The 19,511-nt window shown below is 48.0% G+C and overlaps 1 non-coding gene and 1 pseudogene across 1 annotated transcript; one reads left to right on the forward strand and one right to left on the reverse strand.

Moving 5' to 3' along the window:
• Nucleotides 1-258: 258 nt before the first annotated feature.
• On the forward strand, nucleotides 259-366 carry LOC114635167. Its single transcript, XR_003713420.1, has one exon. It is a non-coding gene; the product is annotated as a U6 spliceosomal RNA (small nuclear RNA).
• An 18,412-nt stretch (nucleotides 367-18,778) lies between these two features.
• Nucleotides 18,779-19,272, reverse strand: LOC114635047 (annotated as a pseudogene).
• Between the last annotated feature and the right edge of the window lie 239 nt (nucleotides 19,273-19,511).

A 19,511-nucleotide genomic window follows, 5' to 3' on the forward strand; every position in this document is an offset into this window, starting at 1 on the left:
GTGAAGTCCTCTCAGGTAGTAATGAGGATGTGAGTCAGCCTGTGTCCTCCTCCAGGGATGGGAAAGTAAAAATGGCGGTCAGGCCTGGGACGTGGCTCACGTGGCAGAACACTTGCCTAGCATGTAGCGAGCCCCGGGTTTTATACCAGCCCTTAGAGGATGCCTCTTGAGCACAATCCCGACACTTAGAAGATGGAGGTAGGAGAATCAGAAGCTGACATGAGCTTCATGAGACCTGGCCCTGAGAACAGAAAACAAGGGTTGGCTTCTGCAGCCCCTGTAACAAAAACTGTAATGCTCCAGAGAAGATTAGCCCGGTTCCTGGGTGTGGATGACACACAGATCTATAAAACGTCCTGTATTTTTAAACAAAACACAGCTCTCGTGCGTGATGGAATAACCGGCCTGTAAACAAAAGCCGTGAGCAGTTAGTACATCTTCCTCCAGCAATGGGGAAGCTCCCTGAGCAACCCGGAGGCAGGAAATGTCAGGGATAGAGTGGAACAGAAACCACTTACATACATTTCAAAGATGCTGGCGGTGCGAGGTGGGGGCAGAGGAAGGAGGACACCACGTTAATAGTTATCCATGTATCTAAATAGCCAAACTCCAAGCAACAGGATAGAAGGATAGTCCCATCCTCCAGGGTGACACAGGCCACATTAGATGTAGCTATGTCAAAATGGCATAGGCTGGTTGCTTGTTATCTAGATTTTTTTTTTCCTGTGGACTCCCACTTCTGACTGTGTCTTGGGCTTGGGGTAGGGTGAAAATTCTGCTTCTCCTGTCGCTCGGTAGAGAGAGCCAGCAGAGTGTGTGATGGCTGCTTTTAGAACACAGAGGTCATATCAGGTATCCACCTGTCAGAGCAGTTTCAACAAAATGTCATTTACCCACCCACAAATAAGTTAAAAGTCCCTGTTCTGGTAAGTCTGATGGGCTGTGAGGGCTAATCTTATCTTCTCTGTGAGAGCCATTTGCCTCAAGTCTTCATATGGCTGAAATGAGTAATTTTTAATGGGAGTGTCAGTCTTTGTTGGAAGACTGTCTAGGCCCTGAGTTTATTGCCCTTGTTTCCCAGGCCTCTAGGATGAGCCTCAGTGGTCTAGGAGACCCCGCTGGCCTCCCTCTGTGACTCTGTGACAGTGCTGTATCTGCACTTAAAAGCAAAAGACAAAACAAAAAAAAGTGAAATAAATAAGAATAAGGCCCCAAATTTTCTTAAAAGGCAAAGGATTACTTAATAAAACAGTTGAGCTCAAACCTGCAAAATCAGACAGTTCTAGTGAAAAGATGAAAGTCCATTTGGATGAGACCAGAAAGGGCTAAGCAAAGTCTTTTGTCTACATTAAAAATAACTAAAGTAATGAAGCAGGGAAGCCTGAGAAACAGTGTGTGAAGCTTCTGGATGCTCACACCAAAGGGAGGCCCTCCCTGGAGCTGTAGGATGGAGCCTGGGACAGGGAGCTTTGGTCTTTCTCCTAGGCTTCGGGCCTGGACTGGACCCCCCCACCCCGGGGCCACATTTGATGTATCATATCCAGTGAAGACTCTTCCACCCGGGGCTGCAGAGAGTCTCAGTTCCTACACTCCCAGGATTCTGCTTCCTCTTGGTCCAACTTCCTCCTTCCTGTGTCTGCTTCCTCAGCAGAATGGGGAGGACTCTCATCTTTGGGCTGTAGGCCCAGTTCTGACATCTCTCTACTGTAGGATCTGGGCAAATGGTAGAGTGGCAGCTTCCTTATCTCTCACAGAGGTCCAATTCCCTGGAGCCCTAGGGTCCCGGGGAGAGGCGAGGGATGTCTGCTAAGCGAGGCTCAGCTCAGGACTTCCTCTAGGAAGTTCCAGGAGAACTTCCAGGAGGTTTTCCCCTCCCCAGGTCCCCAGCTGGGCTCTGGATCACAGAGAGATCACACATTAATTGATCCTTTAACTACAGCCTTCACTGCCGAGACATCCCGCTCCCGGCGCTGCGTGCAGAGGTCACTGGTCGGTGATTAACTGATATTGATCAATTGACAGATGAAAGGTCTTGTGTTCTGTTTTCCTTCCTTAGTCTATACTGCAAGCTCTCTGGAAGGAATGTCTCTCTCCCTCTCTGTCTCCCGTTTGTTCTAGTTAGACAGATGAAAGGTCTTGTGTTCTGTTTTCCTTCCTTAGTCTATACTGCAAGCTCTCTGGAAGGATTGTCTCTCTCCCTCTCTGTCTCCCGTTTCTTCTACTTATTCGTCAGGAAGTACTTGGCTATTTTAGGTTTCAGAAACACAGTCTTGTCCTCCCAGAGCCTTCTATCTGGATGGGGCTGTGGAGAAGGGGAGAGAGAGAGGAGAGGGAGGGAGGGAGAGAGAGAGAGACAGAGACAGAGACAGAGAGACAGAGAGAGAGAGAGACAGAGAGAGAGAAAGAGAGAGAGAGAGACAGAGAGAGACAGAGACAGAGAGACAGAGACAGAGAGAGACAGAGAGAGAGAGAAAGAGAGAGAGACAGAGAGAGAGACAGAGAGAGAGAGAGAAAGAGAAAGAGAGACACAGAGAGAGAGACACAGAGAGAGAGAGAGAAAGAGAAAGAGAGACACAGAGAGAGAGAGAGAGAGAGAGAGAGAGAGAGAGAGAGAGAGAGAGAAAGAGAGACACACAGAGAGAAACAGAGAGAGAGAGACAGAGAGACAGGCAGAGAAACAGAGAGACAGAGAGGCAGACAGAGATAGAGACAGACAGATAGAGAGATACACAGAGAGAGACAGAGAGGGACTCTTAACTCCAGGGAAACAGACAAGAGAGAGTGACCATTCATTTTGAGACACCCCATGGGTACTGGAAAGGCTGTGGGTCACTGAGGGAGATCTCCTTAGTTAGCCTGGCCCAGTTGGCGTCTCTAGGGAGGGGACACCAATATATGATCTCAGGATGAGGCAGGGCTCCCTGGAGGTCAGGGAGAGTGGAAGTGGAGGTGGGATTCATGTCTGTCCACAGGGGCTTTGGGGTAGAAAGTGCTGGATGCTTCAACACACAAAAAGGAGGGATTGTTCCAGACTTACTCATGGTCAGAGCCTGGTCCTAATGGCCCCAATAACCCAGGCTTGTCCATCTGTTCTTTAAAACGCATGTATTCATTTACTTGTGTGTATGTGTGTGACTGAATGTTTGTGGACGTGCATGAGTGTGCATGGGTGGGTATGCAGAGGCCAGAAGAGGGGTCAGGCATCCTCTGCTCCTCTCTGCTTACTCCTTTGAGGAAGAGTTTCTTCCTGAAGAAACCCTGGTCATGACGACACAGCAAGCATCCTTAGCTCAGGAGCCACCTTAGCAGTCCCTCACACAGCCTTAGGCCAACTAACAAACAAAGAACAGTGAAGTACAGAAAAAGGACCTCACTCGACTTGCTCACATCAGGAAGAAGAAAGGACAGAGAGAGCGAACGATTCTCCTGAGTCTATTTTGGGGTTCTGGCATGAAGTTTAGGTTATAATCCCGCCCATTACGGACACAGCACTGTCTTAGCTCTAGCATTTCATACAAGATTGTCCGACAGGTTTGTTTGTTTGTTTGTTTGTTTGTTTGTTTTTTAATAATGGGAGACAGGCTCCCTCTCTGGCTGGCACCAGGCTTCCTCCTGTATTGCCTCTCATGAGATAACTGGGGTAAATTCCAATTTTTTTTGGGAGGGGGTACTTTGTTTCAATAGAATATTTTCCTGCTTGTCTGTCAGGATGGTAAAGGAGCAGAATGTGTGTGTGTGTGTGTGTGTGTGTGTGTATGTGTGTGTGTGTTTGTGTTCACGCTCACTCCCATGCATGTGGAGAGTGAGAGACGGAGAGGGAGAGGGAGAGGGAGAGGGAGAGGGAGAGGGAGAGGGAGAGGGAGAGGGAGAGGGAGAGGGAAGAGACAGAGGTGAGGAATTTGAGAGGGAAACCAGGGCTGGCTTTGTGAGCCGGCTCAGCCATTCAAGGCTAGGCTCACAACCAGAATTAGAAGAGAGGGGAACCAGGTGTCAGATCCCGCGGAGCCCAGGGTAAGTATATGGATTTTAAGGGCAATGGAAAGGCACTGAAAGATTTTAAGCAGAGAAATGACGTGATCCACTTATCATGGGCCCGTTAGAGACAATACTGAATAACACTGTGAAGGGCTGGGGATGTGGCTCAGTTAGTAAAATACTTGCCATGCAAAAATGGGGACCCGAGTTCAGATCCCCAGCATCTGTGTAAGAGCTGGACATGGCAGCACGTACCTGTAACCCTAGCACTGGCAAGTAGATCCCTGTAGCCCCCTAGTCAGCCAGTCTAGCTGACTTAGCAAGTTCTAGATACCATGAGAGACCCGGTCTCAAAAATAAATCAATAAAATAAGGTGAGGTGAAAAACTGGAAAGAGCTCTCTGTCTTTTTTTTTTTTTTTTTGGTTCTTCAAGAAAAGGTCTCTCTGTGTAGCTGTCCTGGAACTCACTGTGTACACCAGGCTGGCCTCGAACTCACAGAGATCTGCCTGCCTGTCTCCAGAGCAGTGGGATTAAAGCCGCATGCCCCCACCACCACTTCTTGTAGAGAGCCAGAGTTTCGTTCCCAGCAATCACACCAGGTGTGTGATTGCCTGGTGTACAGGGGCGCTAGTAGTTCCAACTTCCGAGGACCCAATGCCCTCTTCTTGCCTCCACAGACACCTGCACCCATTTGCACATCCTCACACACAAACACACGTGATTTAAAGATAAAACAGGGTGGCAGTGCACACCATTAGTCCCAGCACTTGGGAGGCAGAGTTAGGTGGATCTCTGAGTTGGAGGCCAGTCTTGTCTAGATACAAGTTTCAGAACAACTGAGGCTGCACAGAAAGACCTTGAATTAAAATAACAAAACACAAAAAATAAAATATTAAAAAAAATAAGGTAGAGAGTGACTGAGAAAGACATCTGAAGGCAACCTATACACATACACACACATATATACACATATATACACACACACATACACTCATAAACATGATGTTCAGAAATATACACATATATGTACACACACATATATACACACACATACATACACACATGTACACACATATATACAACACATGTACACACACATATACACACATACACACACACACACACACACACACACACACACACGAGGGTGTTCATACCTCTGAATCTCCATGTGCCTGTGAGAGTCCACACACATGGATGGGTGGACTCTGGGAAAGTGGCAGGATTCTTAGAAAGGGGCGGGATTCTGAGAAAGGGGCGGGATTCTGAGAAAGGGGTGGGATTCTGAGAAAGGGGCGGGATTCTGGGAAAGGGGCGGGATTCTGAGAATGGGGCGGGATTCTGAGAAGGGGGGGGGATTCTGAGAAAGGGGCGGGATTCCACACACATGCACATAACCCCACAACATTAATAAAAGCAAGCAATATTGTAAGTCGGAATGTGGTACATCCCAAGGGATACCCATCCCTCCAAGCTTGTAGCAGGTGGGGGGGGGGAGGAAGAAGTGGAGTGGGAGACTCAAGAGATGCCACCCAAGTGCAACGGACGGACAAGTCTGTCTGGATCTTGATCTGAGTGAGCCACCTGTCAAAAGACTCCGCTGACTCGACTGAAGAAATCCAAAAATGCTCTGAGAATTTCCTAACCTTGGGAGCCGGTGCTCATTTTGTTGGGTGGTAATGGTATTGTAATTAGGTTCAGGGAAGACAAGCCCTCATCTGTCAGAGATGTACCGTGAAGTATTTACAGGTGGGGTGAAAGGATGGCGGAGATTTGCTTTAAAATCTTCAGGAAAGAAGGAAGCGCGTGGGAGGGAACAGAAGAAACAAGACTGGCAAAACGTTGTTGGTGTTCTGAAGGTGGGTGATGGGCACATGGGCCTCCTGATACCAGTGCCTGGATTTTCCTGCTAAAAAGTAGAAAAGGGATAAAAGGGATTTTTTTAAAGTTCTCTAGTTTGTTGAGGTCGTGAGGCATGGTGTCACCAAATGTAGCTCTGGAACACTTAATAGGATGATGGCTCAGTAATTTGATGAGGTCAGTGTGGGCCCAGCTTGCTCCAGCCAGACTGTCTGTGAACTGGGGGCTCAGATGGAACTGGGCAACCCATATGTTAGCCAACTGCTTCCTGCTACCTCAGGCTGAACCTCAGCTTCTTACCTGTCAAATGGGACTTTCGTCTGTAGAGGTTGGGGAGCTGGCCCAAAGGGGAAAGAACACTAGCTCTGGAAGCAAGAGAGCCTGGATTTGAATCCCCAGTGCTTATATAGAAAGCAAGGCGTGGCTGTGAGTACCGGAATCCCAGCATTGGGAGAAGAGGGGGACAGACACAGGAGGATCCTGAGAGCTTGCTGGTCAGTCATCCTAGCTCTGCCCCAAGATAATAAGATGGAAAGAGATGGAGGAAGATACCCAACATCCTGTCTGGCTTCCACATGCAGCCGAATACTCACATACATGCACCACATGCATTTAACACACACACACACACACACACACACACACACACACACACACCTCTGAAGCACTTTCTCATTCCCAGTACCACTGGAGGCAAAGTGATGCAGACTGGGCTGAGCACTACGGTGACTGGGTTCTAAAACCCTCTCAAGGCGATCAGTGTTTGGCAACTGGATGCTCCGGTTGTGATTATGTGTTGCAGACACCTCAGCTTGATTGCACGCAAGCGCGAGCTCGTGATTTGGGTGTGCAGACGGGAATGTGGGCTCCAAAAGAGGCTAGGCATGGTCTTTCCATGAATATCCAGGGAAGAAGCGAACAAGGAGACAGAGGAGAGGCGTAGTCACATGGACCGTGGAAAAGCTCATGTACCTGGTAGGCTCAGGATGGGGTGGGGAGATACAACTAAAGGTAGGGACAGCACCAAATGGTTGTAAACAAGGGGCCAAGGTAGCATGGTCAACAAGAGGGGAGGGGCTGAAAGCTGATGGCAAGCCACAAATCCAAAACTATGCAGGCCCGGAACTGGGAAGCCTGAGCCCCCAGTGGGCTGGCTGGCTCACAGGTCTCTGTTGCTCCCCACTTCCTGTCTGTCTCCAGCTGGTACCAAGCTCTTGCTTTATGGATGTGCCAGAGAAATTCAAGCTGACTAGTACTCTGGAGACCCTTTCTCTGTAAAGAAGCTTCTGGAACTCAGCTTGGATGGGGCAGGGAAGTGGTCAGAGCATTTGCAAATGGGATTCCCAGTCACCAGAGTCCAGGAGACAGGCTTGAGAGGGCAGGCTGTCTCCTTTGGTTCTCTTACAGAAAACCTCCAGGAGGCATGGGGACAAGAGGCTGCTAATTCAATTCTGTCTCCCTCACTGATTTAATCAAACCCTATACTGGGTGGAAGGAGAGAGGGGGTCCCTCCTTCACATGCCATATTCCACAGTCACATGGGGAGCTGTTAATTCTGCCTGTGTCACATTAACACCAATAAAACACCCGACAGCTCCCACTTTCCCTAAATCAACACTGATTACCTCTGGAGCCCTGCACCACGTCAGAGGGGCCTTCCATCCTGTGAGGCTGGCTGTCTACAGCATGGGGGCTCAGAGCCAGCAAAGGCATATCCTTTCTACAGAAAGTGAGGGAGCCCTGTGTTGGGAAGGGCTTCTCCTCCTCTCACTGTCTGCCTTCTCTGAGGAAAGGATGCTTTCCCTCAGGCCTAGGCCTTTTGCTGGAAACTGGACCTGTGAACGTCATGTGGGTACTTCAGACAGCCTTGGGTCAACTAGAGAGGTGGGGCTGAGGCCTCATTGCAAACTAGGAAGCCAGGATCCAGAAGCTGAAGGGTCTGGGGCACCCAGGCTCCAGGCCTGAAATGAGACAAGTTCCTCTGTGGCCTCCTGCTATTCAGGGCATTCCATGAGCTTCCAGCTCAAGTGCATTATGGGAAAGGCTTAGTACGTCCCTCAGTCTGTCCTGATATTACCTCCTATCACATTCGGTTTTCCCTTCTTAGGACCCTGTGTCCAACCAGGTGAAGGTGAGCACTCCAAAATCAGAGAGCTGTGTTGGGGTCTCTGGGAGCACTACCCCAACAACCACAGCTTTTCTTTGAACTTGCTTTCTTGTTTGAGGAGAAAACAGAAAGGAAAGTCGGTATCCTTTTTGTTGTATGTTACTTATGGGTGACAGTACCTAGCCTTCCCTCTTCTCAGCATCCTTGAGATAGTTCTGTATCTTCTGAGCTCACCAGAACACTGGGACCAGTGAGCCTGGCCTGAGAACTGGGACCACACCTGTATGTCTTCCTTCTGGTCTTGCCCTGCTCCAGATAGAACTGGCTCTATGGGAAAGCCTTCATAAACTACTAGCAACTGTTGCCTAGGGTTGGTGTAATTAAAAAACAAAAACCAAACCAAACCTTGCTCCGGAGGCTAGAAACAAGTTGTATTGTAATCACAGAATACAGCGTCTGTAATCCAAGTGTCCACAGGACCACACCCACTCTGAAGCTCAGGGAGGAGCCTCTCTCACCCCACCCCCCATTTGCCTTTCCCAATATGGCTTTTCTGATATTCATACATATTAGGGGTTGAGACTTTTGGGGCCGCTCTAGGAGCTAACTGTAGCAACCAGGACAGTGTCAGCAAAGCTAATGAAGTAAAACCCACATGTCCCAAAATACTAAAAATAGATCTGTCATCTGATCCAGACTTCCACTTCAGGTTATGTCTGAAGGAAATGGGAAGTGAACCCAGCATGCTAAAGGGATCTCTGTGCAGCTATGCTTACTGTGAGATTACTCACAATAGCTAAAGCATGGAATCATCTGGATACCCGTCAACACATGAGCCGACAAGGGAAACATGGTACATGTATGTAGGGGTGTCTTGTCCAGACAGTTTGAGGGTATCCTTAGATACACAGCGAGTTCAAAGCCAGCCCTGTGTCAAGCAATGTCAGTTGCTAGAATGTTTGTGTAGCATCCATAAAGCCCTGGGTTCTGTCTCCAGAATCCCATTAGCTGGGCATGGCGGTGTCCACCTGTGATCCCAGTGCTTGGGAAGTGGATGCAGGAGGACCAGGAGTTCAAGGTCATCCTTGGTTACTTAGCAAATTTGAGACCAACTTGGGATATAAGAGACTCTGCCTCAAAAACAGAGTGGTCTAGGACCCCGTCCTCCATCCCTTGTCTGCCCGAGCCAGCCTAGTGAGGGAGCTGGAGTCAGCTGCTGATCTCCTGTAATTTGTGGAAGAACAGCATGGATCCTGGTTTCACTCAGGAGGAACTGGCTGAGGGGAGGCTTCAGTCCAGGGCACAGGGTGAGGTCTACTCTAGCTACATTCTTCTCTTCATTTTGTCTCCCCACCCCCTCACCAAAATCTCCTTCTGCAAGTTCACACTGGCAATGCTGCCGTGACCTCTCATACTCCCTGTGGATGTAGCTGTCAGTCACTTTACAGTAATCAGATGCCTTGCTTCCCAGTCACTCCTCACTGTTGACCCAAAACAGCAGCCTGCAGTCTGATAATTCCCGGAGTGCCGAGCTTGGCTCAGAAAGATTCCTATTTAAAGAAAAAAAAAAAAAGTCCACATCTGGTGTATTCAAGTGAGCCCATGTTAGCCGTCTGCTGTGGCAACATATGCCTGAGATAAATCAAGGAACAAGAGAACAGGCTGATTTGGGCTTATAGTTTTGGAAGCTTTGGTCTGGTTTGGTCCATCGCTTTGACTGTGTTGAGGCAGCGTATCATGGTGGAAGCATTGCTGGAGGAGGCAGGGTCAGCCATAGAGCTCCTGTGATTTGCTGCAGATTCCTGGGGATCCCCAGATGCACCCAGAAAGGACTTGGCTGGGGAGAGGAACTTCCTTCTGGGTTAGAAGCAAAATCAGAAGAAAGCGACTGGAGGCTGAAGGGAAAAATTGCTGTTTAGGAGACCTTTCTGCTCTTCCAGAGGACCTAAGCCGGGTTCCCAGCACCCATGATGAATACTCATGACCACCTGTAACTCCAACTCCAGGGGATCTTACACCCCCTCTTCTGGCCTCAGCAAGCATGCACACAAGTGCGCTCGCGCACGCGCACACACACACACACACATTAGTACACACATCCAAGCACACCTTAATACACACACACACACACACACACACACACACACCTACCTTAACTCAGGCTCACTGAATACACCAGCTATGTACCGTGCGTGCTTGGTATGGCTCCTCGGTGAGTCCTTGGCAGCTCTGAGCTTCAGAGGCCTTCAGTGGAGCTCCCTCCAGTTAGGAAAGCTTGAAATGGGCTTTGCCCTCCCTAGTTTCACGCTTCTCCTCCTTTTCCGATACTGATCTCCTTGTGCTCTCTTCCCGACTACACTCCCTGAAGAAGAGGGTTGCAGTCGGAAGAACCTAGGCCCTGACACCTGCCCTGTTGGATTTCTTTACAAGCTTGTAAATAAACTCATGGACTATTTCAGTGCAGTTTGCAGGCTGAAGTTAGGAGCTGATTGCTGGGATACTAGGTCATGGGTGTTTGTAGTATCTCTGGGTATTACATACACACACACACACACACACGTGTATGTATCTATTTGTGTGTGTGTGTGTGTGTACATTTATATGTATTTAAATAGGTGGCTTGAATAGTTAGGGAAACAAGACCCAGAATTGGAATATATATCTGGGTCATTTTATTTTGCTTTTTATTTTTTTAAGACACAACAGCTTTGCCAAGCCCTGTGGTCCATTCTTTTAATCCCGGCATCTGAAAAGGTAGAGGCAGGTGGCTCAAGGACAGCCTCGTCTACATAGAGGGTTCCAGGCCTGCTAGAGCTACACAGTGAGGCCCTGTCTCAACACCACCACCACCAGATAGACAAACAAGCATTCCTAGAGAGCTGCTGGTCTTCTGTCTGTACTGGAACCCTGGAGGAGGAGCTTCTAACACCAGCGAAAGAGTACCTCAGCAACAGGCTAGCCAAACATGGCAGCGTGGGTAAGAGCAAGCAGGCAAGAAGCAAAAGCTTCCTTCCTCCTGGTCCTTCTCTATTAATTGACTGCCACCAGCTGCGGCCCAGATTTAGGGCGGGTCTTCCTGCCTCAGATTAGCCAATCGAGAAAATCCCTCACAGGTGTGCCCAGCTGCATGGGTTTTCGTTGACTGCAGATGTAGTCATGTTGACAGCCACGATTAGCCACCACAGATTTGCTGTCCCTCTCTCTCCCTCTCTCTCCCTCTCTCCCTCTCTCCCTCTCTCTTCCTCCCTTCCTCCCTCCCCCCTCTCTTTGGGGCGTGCATACGCACACACACACACACACACACACACACACACACACACACACACAGAGAGAGAGAGAGAGAGAGAGAGAAAGAGAGAGAGAGAGAGAAATTGGCTTCATTTTAATTTTTATCTATTTTTAAAAATTTATTTATTCTCTCATATATTGCGTCTCCCCCCTTTTTCCACTCCTTGAGTTCCCCCCACCCCCACCTCCTCACTTACCCCCAGATCCACTCCTCCTCTTTTCCCTTCAGAAAACAACAGGCCTCCCTGAACAGGGCATAACAAGTTACAATAAGACCAGGCACACACCCTGGCATCAAGGCTGGGTGAGGCAGCCCAGGAGGAGGAAAAGAATTTCAAAAACAGGCAACAGAGTCAGAGACAGTCCCACTCCTACTGTAAGGAGTCCCGCAAGATCACCAAGCTACAAAACCATAGCATAAGTGCAGAAGACCTCACTGGGACCCATACAAGCTCTCTGCCACTCCAGTCTCTCTGAGCTCCTGTGAGTCCTGCTTAGTTGATTCTTGTCCTGTCCAGCAGGGCATTAAACAGGGCTCCGGGGAGGTCACCTGAAAGGGGGGGGGGGAAGCAGGCAAAGACACAAGGAAAGACGACCTTTCCTTAATAATCTGATCAGATCGCCATTTTTACTTTTGCACACACAGATTATATACACAAAAAGGTAGGATGTGGGAAGGGGATGACACAGGAATGTGGGTGTTCAGGGGGAATATAGATATCTTCCAGAACAGAGTGTCAGCTGGGGGAAGGTTCAGGGGACAGATCATTATGACTCTGCCTATGATATACTTGTCCTTATCTAAGTTGGTACTATCCACCAAGGTTACCTATCTACAAGGCCTATGAGTAGCCAGGCTTGGCAACCTTCTACTAAAGCTGCTTGTTTACGATAGCTTATAGTCATCTGTTTCAGTGTTTTTCCACAGAGACCCAAAACTTGATGCTAGCAGGCATGTATGTCAGGCCTATTGCTGATTTTAGGCCTATGGCTGATTTTAGGCCTTCAGTGTATAAGCAGGGCTGCCCCCTGACAGATGCTGTGGGCTGTGTTCTTGTGGTGTTCTCCACCCCTCTGGCTCCTGCAGTCCCTCCTCCCCCTCTTCCATGGGGTTCCCTGAACTCTGCCTGGTGTTTGGCTGTGATCTCTTCCTATGTTGCTATCAGATGCTGGATGAAGCCTCTCTGATGACGATGTGCTAGACTCTGGTATAGCAGATTATCATTAGGAATCATTTCAATGACTCTTTTTTTAACCAGTCATGTTTGGTTCTATCCTCGGTTTCTGGGGTGGCCAGCCTCTGGTTCCTGACCATGCAAACAGTGTCTGGCAAGGGCTCCCCTTTGTGGTGTGGGCCTCAAGTTGGACCAGTCATTGGTTGGCCACTCTCACAAGTTTCGTATCACCGTTACCCCAGCAGATCCTGCAGGCAGGACAAATTGTAGGTTGGAGGTTTTGTGGATGGTTTAATGTCCCGGTTCCACCGCTGGAAGCCTTGCTTGGTTACAAAAGATGGCTGATCGGGCTCTGTGTCCTCTGTTACGACGAGGGTCACCCTCGTAGATTCCAGGGAGTTTCCTTTGCACATCACCCCTGAAATGCACACCCCCATTCCAGTTGTCTCTCCCAGTCTCCCAGTACTCTCTCCCTCTGCCCACCCCATACCCCTTATCATCTTATTTTTTAAGGATTTATTTATGTGTACGTGTGTATTTTCACGAGTGTGCACCAAAGGCATGCAGAAAGCCCAGAAGAGGGTGTCAGATACCCTCAGACTGGAGTTATAGGTGGCTATGGGTTACTATATGGATGTTCAGTACAGAACCCTGGTCCCCTGCAAGAGCAGTAAGAGTCCTTAACTGTTGAGCCATCTCCCCAGCCCTTTTATCTTAAAAAAAAAAAAACTTTTATTTTTATTCGTGCATGTGTGCATGTGTGTGTGTATGTATGTATGTATGTACGTATGTGTGTGTATGGTCTGACTCACCTGTGTATATGGTGACCAGAGGTTGAGGTTAGGTATCTTACTCAATCATTTTTACACTTTGTCATTATTGACACAGGGTTTCTCACTGATTCTGGAATTTAATGTTTTGGGTAGACTGGCTGGCCAATGGATTCCCAGAATCCATCTCTGCTCCCCCAGCATGGAGTTGATCGGTGTCCTACCATGCCTGACTTTTATGTGAGTTCTGGGAGCCCAACTCGGGTCTTTATGCTTACAAAGCATGCGTTGCATCCACTGAGCCGCCGCCTCAGCCTCCTGATTCATTGGGGTTTTTGTTGTTGTTGTTTTTGAATCAACCGTGCACATTTATGGGGCAGAACGTAATGTTTTCATCTTTATGCACATTGTATAATCAAGGCAGGGTAATTAACATACCTCTCATTTTAAACCGTTTATCGTTTCTTTGTAGTGAGGCAGCCACAGTCCTTTTTCTGCTCTCTGGAGATGTATTGTATGTTATTCTTTGGCGTGCCACCCCACTGTGCGGCAGAATACCAAGGCTTGTTCCTAGCTAGCTCCACATCCAATGACCAGCCTCCTTCCTAACTCCGTTCTCCCCCTCCCACCACCCCGTTCACAATTTAAAAGTTAGCAAAGGGAGAACTCTTCTCTCCTCAATGACAACCAATGTTTCCCACTTCAGATGTATTTTTGGAGCTGTTTTGGCATATCTAAACAGCAGTGGCTGGGCCCCTCCTTTTAGACAGATGGGGATAAGCAATCCTCACCCCCTCCTTGTTCCTTTCTTTCTTCATTTAGAATTAAATCTTAAAGATTGTCACACGTCATTTCAAGGAGACATTTCGTTCCTTTCATATCTGTGTGGTAATCTCCTGAATAGAAGGAAATAATTTAAATAATTTAAACAGTCCTCAATTAAAAGGCATTAAGTGGTTTCTAATCCTTTGTTATTACAAATAATAATGCGAAGGGAAAAACCTTGAGCAAATATCATTTCCCACACGTATAAGATTCATTTCTAGGAGCCCAAGAACGCTATAAGATGTTCCTCAGAATATGCACTTCTGCTTATCAAAAGGCATTTTTCAAAAAAAAATTTCGAGTTAGCTTACATAGCCCAGGCTGGCCTCGAACTCACTGAGCAGTGGAGGATGACTTTGAACTCCTGATCTTTCTCCAAAGCCTCCACCTCTCAAGCGCTAGGATTGCAAGCATGTACCGTATCACCAGATCTGGCTTTGAACTTTAAATCTTGATACATATGCCAACTGCCTGCCATAGAGTTATGCTAGTTTACAGCCTGGCTGTCACATACGGACATACCTGCTTGTACTTACTCTTGTCAAGTCCGTGGCTGAAAAAAAAAACAATATCTTAGAACAATTTCAATGTGCAATATTCCTATGATGGCTGAATGGAGGGCTTCTTTTATTTCCTTTCCTGTAAACGTCTATTCATATCTGTTTATTTTTTTTTCCAGACAGGGTCTCACATAGCCCAAGCTGACGTCAGACTTCTGTAGCTGAACATAGTCTTCCCTTATGATGCTCATGCCTCTACTTCCCAAGTGCCAGGAGTTTAGAGGACACACACACACACACACACACACCATACCTGGTACAAGACGTTTGTAATATTTTCTTTTTTTAGGGAGTGGCAGTGGTGCCGGAGACAGAAGCTAGAGGTTTGTGCATACCTAGCAAGTGTTCCACCCCCTCCAAGCTACAACCCCCCCCAGCCCTGCTCATCTCTGTGACTATTTCCTTGTCTGCAGTTATCACTCTTCTGACTGTTGTTGTTACTGTTTCTAATTGTGTGTGCATGCAGGCATGTGGGCACGTGCACACGTGCATGCGATGTGTGTGTGTGCGTGTGTGTTGTGTGCACATAGAGACCGGAAGACACTGAGTCCTGTTCTGTCACTCTCCCCCTTACTGCCTTGTGACATGGTCTCCACTGAATCTGAAGCTAGGCTTGTCAATCAACAAGCCCAAGATATCATCTTATCTCAGGCCCCACCCGCATCACCAGGGTCAAGGATGAGTAAAGGCACAGGCTCAGCACTTTTTTACAAGCGTGCTGGGGGTTTGAACTCAGGTCCTCAGGTGTGTGCAGCAAGTGTTCTTACCTGCTGAAAAAATTCCCCAGGTCCTTGTTGTTTTTAATCAGAGTCTCATGTAGCCCAGGTTAGCCTGGAAATTGTTACATAGCCAAGGATGACCTTTAACTTCTGATTCTCCTGCTTCCAACTCCATGTACTAAAATTGCAGGTGTGCACAGCCACACTTGGTTTCTGTGGTACCGCGGATTGAACCCGGGGCCTCCTTCATCCCTGGCAGGCTTTCTATCAGTAGAGCTACATTCCCAGTCTCTCGATGACTTGTGAGTACTTTTTATCAAAGAAGCTAGTTTTTCGTCTATTATAGGAATGTCAGTCAAATGTGTCTCAAACCTTTCCCTGTGAGCTAAGCCTTTTGCTTTTGTGTACGAGTGTTTATGGGCCTCCTTGAGAAGGCATTGTCCTGTCTTGTTGAACCAGGTATAACTGTGGGACTCACTTGTCTCTTAGATGTAAGCAGAATCACGAGTCCCTTGGGCTGAAGCCTGCCTTGCTTGTACGCTCTGTCTTGCACAGAAACTGGAGTCACCAGACGACATCTATGCCTTTAAGCTGATAGCCCGAAATGGAGGAGATGATGCTGACAGTGCCCGCATAGAAGCCTCAGCTGGTCTGCAAGAGAGGCTGTGGTAAGGGCAGAGAAACATTTCATTGTTATTTAATAGCACCAAGACTGTGAATGGTCTTCCTGGTGCAACATGAATATCATATCCTGACTGATACAGTCACACAAAAGGAATTTTGTCCCAAAGGAAATTCTTTTTCAATACAAAGGTTGAACCTAGAATCTCACACATTAAGCAAGCATTCTACCGCCGAGTGACATCTGCAGACCTTTCTTTTCTCTCCTTTCTTTTTGAGAGGAGATAATTTTATTGTCCGTAATTACATTATAAAAAAAAAATCTAGAGACAATAGATACGGTACACGGGTGGGGCGGGGGAAGGGGTGGGGGTGGGAGCCGTAAATGAATAACAAGTGAGCCAGAACCGCAATCATTTAAACTTGTTCTTTTTGCCTATGATAGTAGGACGGACTGTTTCAAAGCTCGAGTCAGGTGTGAGGGCAGGTATTGTTTATGGGCAGAAGCCTGCAGCAAAATGAAGGCTTTCTGGGTCTCTCGGCTCTGCTTCTCTAGGTAAGACTTTTGAGCCCTCAGTAAAGGTCCCTGCACCTCAGGTGCCAGACGCAGCTGTGAACGCATTGTCCATCCTTGGATGCCATCGGGTGGTCATATGAGGCCAAGTGTTTAGTGCATAATGAAAGTCTAGTGACTCCTTTCCATTTAGTCATGACTGCCTGAGAGCCAGCCTCCTAGGTGGAGGATGTGCCGCCCTCGGCCTCCCCTTCCTGTCTAACCTCAGCCTTCTTGCCGTCACTCTGTGACTTTAACAGGAAATTGGGGGTAGACGCATCAAGCTCATCATCGGTTCTATAGAGAATTACGGTCAAGCCTTGGCTACATAAAACCCTGTGTCAAAAGCAAGCAAGCCCCCAACTAAATGTTTCCTTTGTATAAGTTGACTTGGTCATGAAGTCTTATTACAGAAATAGAACAGTAACTAAAGGCAGTGGAGAAGAGGAAGAATAGGAAAAGAAGGAGAGGGAAGAGAAGAGGAGAGGAGAGGAGAGGAGAGGAGAGGAGAGGAGAGGAGAGGAGAGGAGAGGACAGGAGAGGAGAGGAGAGGAGAGGAGAGGAGAGGAGAGAACAAACGAGTATCCACTCACCAATTAGAGGCCAGAAGTTCAGAACTGTGCCACTGGCCACGCCATGGTTCAGTGAAAGGCTCTTGGGGAGCAATGTTTTCTCGGTTCTTCCCAGTGTGGGTAGTTCCCAGCATCCCTTGGGGCTCTGAGGGGTAGCAGCAGCACTCTGGTCTTTGCCTTCACATGTATATGATTCGTTACTTCTCTGTGTCTGTCTGCCTCTGTCTCCTCCTTTCTTCTTATAAAGACATCAGTCGCTGGATAGAGTTTACCCTAATCCAACGTGAGCTCATCATAATTACATCTGTAAGGCCGAGACAGGGAAGCGAGCTTCTGGTTTGATGTAGATTTTTGGAGAATACTTATTCCCTTGCTGTGCCTGCCTCGGCAGAGCGGTGGGAGAATTAAATGAGATGCCTTTAAAGTGCTTGGCTCAATGTCCAGGGTACAGGGAGTGCCAGTCAACATTGGTCATTTTGAGGACAATAAACCTTCACAATTATTTCACTAGCAAGTGTTAGAAACCCCACTGTGTTCTCACCCTGGTTGCTTAAGAGAGGCAATAAACAATTACTTCCTAGCCTGGGGAGATGGCTCTGAGGTTAAGAGCACGGACTGCTCTTCCGAGGTCCTGAGTTCAATTCCCAACAACCACTTGGTGGCTGACAACCCTCTGTAATGAGATCTGGTGCCCTCTTCTGGTGTGCAGGCATATATGCAAGCAGAACACTGTGCATAATAAATAAATAAATAAATAAATAAATAAATCTTTTTTTTTTAAATCACTTCCTGGCAATCTCTTGTTACGGGTTTCTTTTTAGCAAGGATATTCCTTGGCAGATCCCGGGCTCCATTTGACTGGCAGTCTTAGTGAACAAGCAGCAATCCATGTTCAACTGTTCCACAGATGCCGCAGGGCTGACTTCCACAGAACCAAACTTCATGATGAGTCTCCTCCAGAGCAGATGCTGGTAACTCTGATGATGGAGTGTCCTGAACTGAGAGATGGGATGGAGGGTCAGCTGTGGATGAACCACCTGAGTGACAGGTGAGGGAGGAGCGATTGCCAAAAGAGAGATCAGCAGACGGAACACCAGACACTCCAAAGGTAGAACCCCGGATATCATCACGGGCCGTGTCTCCTGCTTGCACGATACCTGGTACAGAGCGGGAGTCTGGGAAGGTCTGAAGACATCAGTGAAGCTGGAGAGAAATGTAGGTACATGGCTTTTTGCCACTTCCCAAACGGGCACTGTAAAGAGGATCTTATTTGTTCAGCACAACAGATGTGCAACTGAGACTCGGGTTGTTGATCTTCAAGGTGACAGAACGGGAAAGAGGAGAGCTGGGACTCAAGGCCAGGTGTTTGACCGCAGAGTCTGAGTCTGTGTTTATTTCACCTCGCTGCCTTCATCCTCCCAACCTATGGCAGAGAAGAGAGCGCCAGAACGTACACCAATGTCAGGTGCAACAACAAAGTCAGTTTGTTGACAGAGACACAGAGAAGAGGGCTGGGGAGGAGTCCTCCTGAGTCTGGACCTAGGACTGGAGGAGGAGCACATTCCTGGGGCTTTCTGAGAGATAAGTAGGTAAAATTCGTACCTCAGCCATGAGCAGCACGGTAGCTATGATGCCGGGGGTGGGAGGAACCCCAGGTTTGTCAGGGTTACCACCTCTCAGTAGTTCCTTTTTTTTTTTTTTTTTAAAGGAAAACACTCTGCAGTCTGGGTCCTTTATTTCTTTTTTGTACATTACGCCATGAGTTCGTATGGAATAACCTCCAGTAGCTCCGGCTTTTTTCCGTTAGTCCTCACGAAGTGTGCTCCTCTGGGTGGCGCAGGCCGGCGCTTCAGCTGAACCCAGGTACCTTTCTCTTCGGCTTCCTTTCTCTTCCGATCATTTTCCTTCACCCGCTTCAGGAAGCTGTCTCTGCTCTTCGAGTGCTTGATGCGCTCAATCCGCACATTGATCCTCTGGGCCAGAATCTTGCCCTTAACTTGCTTGTTTACAGTGATGCCCACGGCATGCTGGGTGACATTGTAGACTCTTCCGGTTTTGCCGTGGTAACACTTATGGAGCGTTCCTTTTTGAACAGTACCCATTCCCTTGATGTCTACAATATCCCCCTTCTTGTAGATTCGAGTGTATGTGGCCAAAGGAACAAAACTCCGTGTTTCCTAAACGGCCTAGAGGACATATACCGAGTGCCTCTCCTCTTTCCCTTTGTATTCGTCAGTTTGGCGAGTTAACTGGAAGATGGCTACCGGGCGGAAAGAACTCAGCAGTTCCTTAGTTACAGATGACACATCCTTTCCACCGTCTGCCTCCATTATACAGTATCCCACAATTCTGGCTCTTCTGTAAGTCACATAGCCATCCTGGGTCTTTTTTCCAGAGACGGCAGCTCCCTGTTGAATCTCCTCATAAAATGCAGAATCCCACCTGCCTTGAGTGCTCTAAGCCTAGAAGGAGTTGGACAAGCTG

The sequence above is a fragment of the Grammomys surdaster genome, unplaced genomic scaffold (assembly GCF_004785775.1).
Source record: "Grammomys surdaster isolate TR1022 unplaced genomic scaffold, NIH_TR_1.0 1164, whole genome shotgun sequence".
Lineage (NCBI taxonomy): Eukaryota > Metazoa > Chordata > Mammalia > Rodentia > Muridae > Grammomys > Grammomys surdaster.